This window comes from Sinocyclocheilus grahami, unplaced genomic scaffold, assembly GCF_001515645.1.
Source record: "Sinocyclocheilus grahami isolate Dianchi unplaced genomic scaffold, SAMN03320097.WGS_v1.1 scaffold84.1, whole genome shotgun sequence".
Classification (NCBI taxonomy): Eukaryota; Metazoa; Chordata; class Actinopteri; order Cypriniformes; family Cyprinidae; genus Sinocyclocheilus; species Sinocyclocheilus grahami.
In genome coordinates this window covers 51,692-59,914 of record NW_015505263.1, presented here as the reverse complement: position 1 = coordinate 59,914, position 8,223 = coordinate 51,692, and the positions used below count along the sequence as shown (strand labels likewise).

At 39.4% G+C, this 8,223-nt stretch overlaps 1 pseudogene; it reads right to left on the bottom strand.

Moving 5' to 3' along the window:
- LOC107586621 (E3 ubiquitin-protein ligase SHPRH-like) overlaps positions 1-7,278 on the bottom strand; it is an 11,914-nt pseudogene extending 4,636 nt beyond the window's left edge.
- Positions 7,279-8,223: the final 945 nt, after the last annotated feature.

Sequence of the window (8,223 nt, the reverse complement as noted above, 5' to 3'; positions counted from 1 at the left end):
TAAGTGGTGCTAGGTCGGGGGGGGGGGGGGGGGGGGGGGGATAAACAGCTAAATGTGTATTTTGGATATTTTCTTTCTCTAGTCTGCCCCAAATTTCAAAATAGACCAGTTCCTGAAAAAAAAAAAACAATGGTTTTGCTTGTAGTGTCCTACCTTAAATTAAATTGAATTGGCCTGACGCAGACGTAAAAGTGGGTATAATATGGTAGTGACGGTACGTCTGTCCAAACTAGCCAGCTTTAGTGACCAATCAGGGATCTTCCTCAGCTTGACAAGGGCATTCTGCGAACAAACCTCATGCTGACGGTGGTAAAAGTGTCCCTCTACTGGAGAGAAGTTGAGCCAGTGGATCTCTTCTGTTTGAGGAGGGATTTGGACCTTATTTGCCTGTTTATGCATAACATTTCAGATCACAAAACAAGTGTCTTAATGTACTGTGATTAGTCAACTGGGAAGGTATGGCTGTCTGTTAAAATATTCACCTGTGGTGTCTTGCCTTAATCCCAAATCATTATTTTATTTTATTTTTTCCAAATCCAGTTCTCTCTTTTAAATTAATTAATTATAGTTTAGTAATTTTAGTCCCAATTCAAATACATTTACTGTTGTTTTTGTCCAAAATGTATTCACATCCTTTTTGATTAATTTTGTGTGAATTTTTATCGTTGCTTAACTTTTTTGTTTTTTGTAGATATATAGAGGCTTCATTTTTTTACTCTCAAAGCCGTAATTCCCATTCACCTCCATTATAAGACTGACAGACTGCAACGATTTGAGTTAAAAATCTCCGTTTGTGTTCTACTGAAGAAACAAAGTCATCTTGGATGCCTTGGGGGTAAGCAGATAAACATCACATTTTCATTTTTGGGTGAACTATCCCTTTAAGTGTGAACTTCCCAGTTCTCATAGAATTAGAATTATCAAAACTTATAGTAGTTATCATCCTTGGTGTGAATGTGATTTTTTTTTTTTAGGTGTATCAGGGTGTAAAGAGACACGGTTTCATCCAGCCTCACATTCTGGCTGAGCAGGATGTTGTCATCACCACTTATGACGTGCTGCGCACTGAACTCGATTACATCGACATCCCCCACAGCAACGGCAAAGACGGCCGCCGATTCTGCAACCAGAAGCGCTACATGGCCATACCGAGCCCTCTAATGGCTGTGGAGTGGTGGAGCATCTGTCTGGATGAAGCTCAGATGGTGGAGTGCACCACAGCCAAGGTGATCACATCATTGTCATCTTCATTTTGCTTTCAATCCTGTTCAGTTTTAATCCCAGAGAAAACAGTCACAGAACAGCTTCATTTGGAAAGGCAAGGACATTCATTTTTATAATGGTAAAATCTCTTGTTTTTTCTATTCAGGCTGCAGAAATGGCTTTGCGTCTCACATCTGTTAATCGCTGGTGTGTCAGTGGAACACCTGTGCAGAGAGGTTTGGAAGGTAAGCAGAATTAATATTGCATTGAAATAGGGCTTGGTGATACAGATAAAAAAATATGCTGAGATAGACAGCATTTATTTGATTTAAAAAATACACTAAAAATAGTAATATTGTGAAATATCATTACAATTTAAACTAAGTGGTGTACCATTATAATTTATTAATTGATATCATTTATTTGTTTGTTTTTCAAATAAACTGTTATTTAAAAAAAAAAGAAAAATGTCCAAACAACCTTGGATTCAAAATTTAAAAACAAAATGCAGTAAATTGTAGTAGTACATAATCAAGGGATGTTGTCCTCATTTAATGAACATATAAAACAAATTATTTAAAAAAATGTATAGTATTCTTGGGAGTTGACCCAATAGGGATCAACTCCCAAGAATAGGACAAGACCATACAAGTCTAAAAAATGCAATGTATGTATCACCACATAATATAACTCTTTTTTATTACATTAGGCTGATTCATTGTTAATGATGTTAAGTTTCATTTGTCTTGCACTGAGGAGAGGCTTCCGTCGGGCCACTCTGCCCTAAAGCCCCGACTGGTGGAGGGCTGCGGTGATGGTTGACTTTCTACAACTTTCTCTCATCTCCCGACTGCATCTCTGGAGCTCAGCCACAGTGATTTTTGGGTTCTTCTTTACCTCTCTCACCAAGGCTCTTCTCCCCCGATAGCTCAGTTTGGCCGGACGGCCAGCTCTAGGAAGGGTTCTGGTCATCCCAAACGTCTTCCATTTAAGGATTATGGAGGCCACTGTGCTCTTAGGAACCTTAAGTGCAGCAGAAATTTTTTTGTAACCTTGGCCAGATCTGTGCCTTGCCACAATTCTGTCTCTGAGCTCTTCAGGGAGTTCCTTTGACCTCATGATTCTCATTTGCTCTGACATGCACTGTGAGCTGTAAGGTCTTATATAGACAGGTGTGTGGCTTTCCTAATCAAGTCCAATCAGTATAATTAAAACTGAATTAAAACTGAACAGGATTGAAAGCAAAATGAAGATGACAATGATGTGATCACCTTGGCTGTGGTGCACTCCACCATCTGAGCTTCATCCAGACAGATGCTCCACCACTCCACAGCCATTAGAGGGCTTGGTATGGCCATGTAGTGCTTCTGGTTGCAGAATCGGCGGCCGTCTTTGCCGTTGCTGTGGGGGATGTCGATGTAATCGAGTTCAGTGCGCAGCACATCATAAGTGGTGATGACAACATCCTGCTCAGCCAGAATGTGATGTGATGTTTATCTGCTTACCCCCAGGGCATCCAAGATGTAGGTGACTTTGTTTCTTCAGTAGAACACAAACGGAGATTTTTAACTCCAACCGTTGCAGTCTGTCAGTCATATAATGGAGGTGAATGGGAATTACGGCTTTGAGAGTCAAAAAAACATACACAAACAAAACCAAATTAAACCCTGCGGCTCGTGACGATACATTGATGTGTAAAGACACAAAACAATCGGTCTGTGCAAGAAACTGAACAGTATTTATGTCGTTTCTTACCTCTGATTTACTGCAATGTCTGAACTGTCCTGAGCGCGTTCGCGTCGTCTTCTTCAGCCGGCAATAGTGTGTCATTGGTCCATTTGAGAGATAGGTGGCGGTAATGCACTTATAAGTATGCGATCCGCCGTACCTATGTAAAGTAAAAAAAAAATTGAAAATTTAATAAAATATCAAAAAAGGTGTTTAATCATTTAGCAGATGCTTTTGTTCAAAGCGACTTACAAATGAGGACAATAGAAGCAATCAAAACCAACAAAAGAGCAATAATTTACAAGTGCTATATTAATATATTATTATAGGGTTATATTTCAATTTCACAAAGAAATGTACAGTATTTTGTCCAAGCAATAATAAAAGGACACATTTAATTTATAATTTGTCTTGAATCTCATTTAGTTAAAAAAATTATAATCGTGAATAGAATCGAATCGTGAAATCAAAATCGTGAATTGAATCATGAGTTGAGTGAATCGTTACATCCCTAGTGTTTAATATTTAGGTTTGTGGCTCTATCAATCAGATTTTAAAACAGTAACTATAATTTTTTTGAATAATATTACACATGTGTAATTTATAATCTGTATAGATATAGGAAACTATATAATCTGGTGTCTCTGAAACATTTTGGACCCATAATTTGTGAATTGGAGTCACTGAAATGTAAAAACTCTGTATATTCGTGTATGTACATTTATTTTTGGCTGCCTATCTAGGCCAGAACACTCCTGTAAAAGATTTTTAATTTCAGAGAGGGTTTTTTCCCTAGTTAAATAAAGGTTATAATAATAATAATAGTATAATTCAAATTTGTCCTATATTATAAACTCACAAAAAAAAGTTGTAAAACTCTCTATAGGAGATGTAAAAGTTACGCACAATTCGAGGAGTGGCAGGTTTCTTCTTCTTTTCTTTGTAGTTCTTCCCCAGTTTGAAGGATCCTGCTAACCCTCGTCCTTTGATCTGCTCCACAATGTTTTCACTAATGTGTTTGGTCAGGATTTTCTCTATGTGGTTCCGGTTTTTAGGGTGTCATACTTCTACATGGTCCGTAGATAAGCAAAAATGGCATTGACTGATGCTCCTTTCCCAACCCTCATTTCCTTAATCGCAGTCAACAGCATCTCACGCACAGCCGGAAAAAAATAGCATGAAATTACGTATTTATTAATACAATTGGGACATGTTCTTGGATCGACAATCTTAGACAGTCCTTGAATAATACTCCTATCAAAGAGCAGGTTAAAACATACCTTAACCTCGCAGGTTATCTGATGAGATGACATGTTAATGAAACATGGTTGATAGAAATGCTCAGGATGCTGATCCAGGAACATGTCCTTGTTTGGTAAAATGAAACCATTTTAAAAACAGTTTTACCTGGATAAATGATCTTCTCCTTGGGTCTCACCTCATGTTTAATGGTTCGTTGCCTCTGTAATGGTGGAGGAGGGACAAAGTAATTCACAGATTGTCCCTGGAGAGGACAGAGACTCAAGAGTAAAACAAAAAGTCTAATTTCTGGAAAGTTCAAAGAAGAGTTAATAGATGACCTAATGTACGCTCTTTAGTAAAGAACTTTGAACTCAAATAATCTGGAGCAGATGTGATTGAATATGAATAAGTTTGTTATTCTATACAAAATGTCAAACATTTCTCTGACATAAATTAAGAAATTACTGTCACTGCAACTGTGTCTTAAATCATTCTAAGGATACACAGACAGTCAAATGGGATGATTTTAGCATGCATTTGATATAAACAATAATCTGGGGCCACTGACCATCTTTGCAGGTGAAGAGCTTACCAACATTAACCAATGGACCCATGTTGTAAAGTGTTACTGAAATTACATCATTATTTTTGGACTAATTTGCATGCATTTAAGGGCACATATAATCTTAAATTTACCACTGGCAATGTGAGAACCCCGTGCTCCAGGTTTTGCCAGGTGTTACACAGAATAAGGGCCAATACTTCCACGGTTTTCCCAAGTCCCATCTCATCAGCAAGGATCCCGCCAGGCCAGTCCACTCCAGCCAGAGGAAACTCTCTAACCAAGCTGAAGGGAATTTAAACAATGACTTATGTACAAAACTATATGCTGTTGTTATTATTAGATTAGAAAGTCCATGCACATCTATTTTAACTACAGTTTCAGTATGCTTTGCTCCAAGTAGAAAAAGAATCATACCTACAGTGCTGGATGGTATGATTCTTTTTCTACTTGGATTGTAAAAAAGCTTTTTGCCACAAATCGTGACCATTTCCACCAAAGAAAACGCAACCTTTGTTCTGTGCAAGAAATACAAACACTGTAAATAAGCACTGAACTCTTTTCACACACTGACATACAGCAAAGATGATGACAAACATTTGTAGAACATGTTTGAACCTTGAGAGCTGCTGCTTTTGTACTTCTCTCTCCTCAGCATCCAGTTGACCGCCTGGCTCTGATAGGGTCTCAGCATGGGGATGAGGCCCGGGTGCTAGACATCGAAGCTCTGCTCTGCTGCTTCTGTCTGATGTGATCGTACAGCTCCTCGACGTTCTGACGCTCCAGATCAGTGTCACACTCCTCCTCTTCATTCTCCATCACCTCTACCATTGATCGGAAATAAGAAACCATTGGAATAACGTTCACAAAGGAATATTACAGGAAATGTTCAAAATAATATCTATGCGCAGCATCTGCATTATATGTTGCCACTTAGCAATAATTTCAACTTGTGAATTACCTCATGTTTTGCTTTAGAAAATATTATTTATTATTTTATGAAAGACAAACTTCCCATATTTTGTCCTTCTGTAAAGTGTTTTAAGGCTCATAGTTTATTTTAGACAAATTTTAGTTAATTAACATGTATATTTATACATTTAATTTATTCGCTTATGCAAATGACATTACACTAATGCACAGTGGATCCTGTGGTGCAGCTCTGCTTCTGGGCTTTGTGGGCCTTGGAGTGCAGCTCCACCTCCAGGCTCAAGTGCATTACTGCAATGTGTTTTTTGTTTGTTTTTACAATATAACTAAAAACAGTCTTTTACGGCTTATTAAATCATGTCTGGTAAAAGGTTACCGGGAATGATGAAGTTCATAAATTGTGGCCTAATGGTTAGAGAGTTGGGTTCGTAACCCAAAAGTTCTGGGTTCGAGTCCTGTACCGGCAGGGATTGTAGGTGGGGGGAGTGAATGTACAGCGCTCTCTCCCACCTTCAATACCTCAACTGAGGTACCCCGGCAGGGATTGTAGGACCCCCAACTGCTCCCCGGGCACCGCAGCAAAAATGGCTGCCCACTGCTCCGGGTGTGTGTTCACAGTGTGTGTGTGTTCACTGCTGTGTGTGTGCACTTTGGATGGGTAAATGCAGAGCACTAATTCCAAGTATGGGTCACCATACTTGGCCACATGTCACTTCACTTTCACTTTTTTAATGCGCCCATTTCCTTCACTGAGGAATTCTGGTCTGCCCAACCCCGATTCGAGAAGAAAAATTTTCAGCTGTTCAAAACAAACAAATGGAGAGAAAACACAGCAATTGATTTGTTTTAGTGTTTGGAGATCCTGATGATTTTGAAATACACACCTTTACTGATTCATCTCCTGAAGCGTGGCACAATTTAATGACCTTCCTCTTCTGTAGCCAATCCAGATCCTCCAACAATATTCCACCAAATGAACATTCAACAGGTACACGGCTGACAGGATCACTTCTGCCAGTCTCAACCTCCAACTCTTCACTATTCAGACTCATAATTAATGTGGCACCTGTTTGCTGCAGGCAGAAGGAATTATCTCCTAGCATAAAGGGAATCTTTGGACACAGGTTAAAATCTCCAATCAATGCATTCCACCCCTGATCCAGCCACACCTACCACCCCAGAAATTGGCATCACATTAGTTCTATGGTATCTGGTATCTGGAGTCCTGTGTGGAGCAGCTTGGACGCTCTTCTGATGGCCCTTCTTCTATGCGTGCAGAAGATGTAAAACCCTGGTTTGACTCTTCCTGGTTGCTCTCAAGCACCGGTCCAAGATGACAGCTGTCAGATGGTGCTGGGATTGACTCCAGAATGTCTTCACAATCTCCTTCATTTCTCCGATCTTCATGCATATTCCACTCCAGTCTCCTCTTGGCCTCCTCAGCCATGCGCGCCGGCGGCGCACGTTTCCTCCTGCTGCTAATCGTAGAAACCTGGTGAGATACAATGACACAAAGTTTCATTAATAACATGTTTCCTATTTATTTACCATTTTGAGATAAAATGCATGGGACTTAATTTATAAAATGTAACAGAACGTTGAACCAAATACATCACGGTTAAAAAACGTAATCACTTATTCTGCTGTACACTTCAGATTGCAGTTCAATTTCTACTTAATTCTATACAGAAAACAGATGTGGCAAAAGATTGATATTATTGCACTAACCTACTCACTTGATAAATATACATATATATGATTATTATTGCAAAGTCCATTGAAAATACTTGCGTGGAACGTCGGTATGTATAAGCAATACAGAATTGATACGATATATTCTCGTTCTCGGTCTCGTTCTGTATCGCGTATCTTGTCAGTGTCTGCGCTTGCTTGGCCATTTGTTGTGGAGAAAATAAGGAAAGTGTGTTCAAGCGCCAGCAGAAAACAGTGTAAAGAAATAGTCTTTGAGAGAAGCAGTCTTTATCAGTGGAAGTTAAAAGCAGCTCGTAAGTGTATTTGCTTGTCTCATTAGTGTTTAATGCAGTTGTCGTTGCTAGAAAATGCTTGTTTTGTTTACTGTGTGGAGACGTGCTGATATCGCATTTGGTCTCGTTCTGTATCGCGTATCTTGTCAGTGTCTGCGCTTGCTTGGCCATTTGTTGTGGAGAAAATAAGGAAAGTGTGTTCAAGCGCCAGCAGAAAACAGTGTAAAGAAATAGTCTTTGAGAGAAGCAGTCTTTATCAGTGGAAGTTAAAAGCAGCTCGTAAGTGTATTTGCTTGTCTCATTAGTGTTTAATGCAGTTGTCGTTGCTAGAAAATGCTTGTTTTGTTTACTGTGTGGAGACGTGCTGATATCGCATTTGGTCTCGTTCTGTATCGCGTATCTTGTCAGTGTCTGCGCTTGCTTGGCCATTTGTTGTGGAGAAAATAAGGAAAGTGTGTCCAGCTGAATTAATTTAGTATTATGTTTAGTATTTTCGCGTGACAGCCTCCTCCTGTAAAGACCGAAGAGTGTAAAGACCATCGACTCTACCGTGCAACTCCACCGGGCAGGACA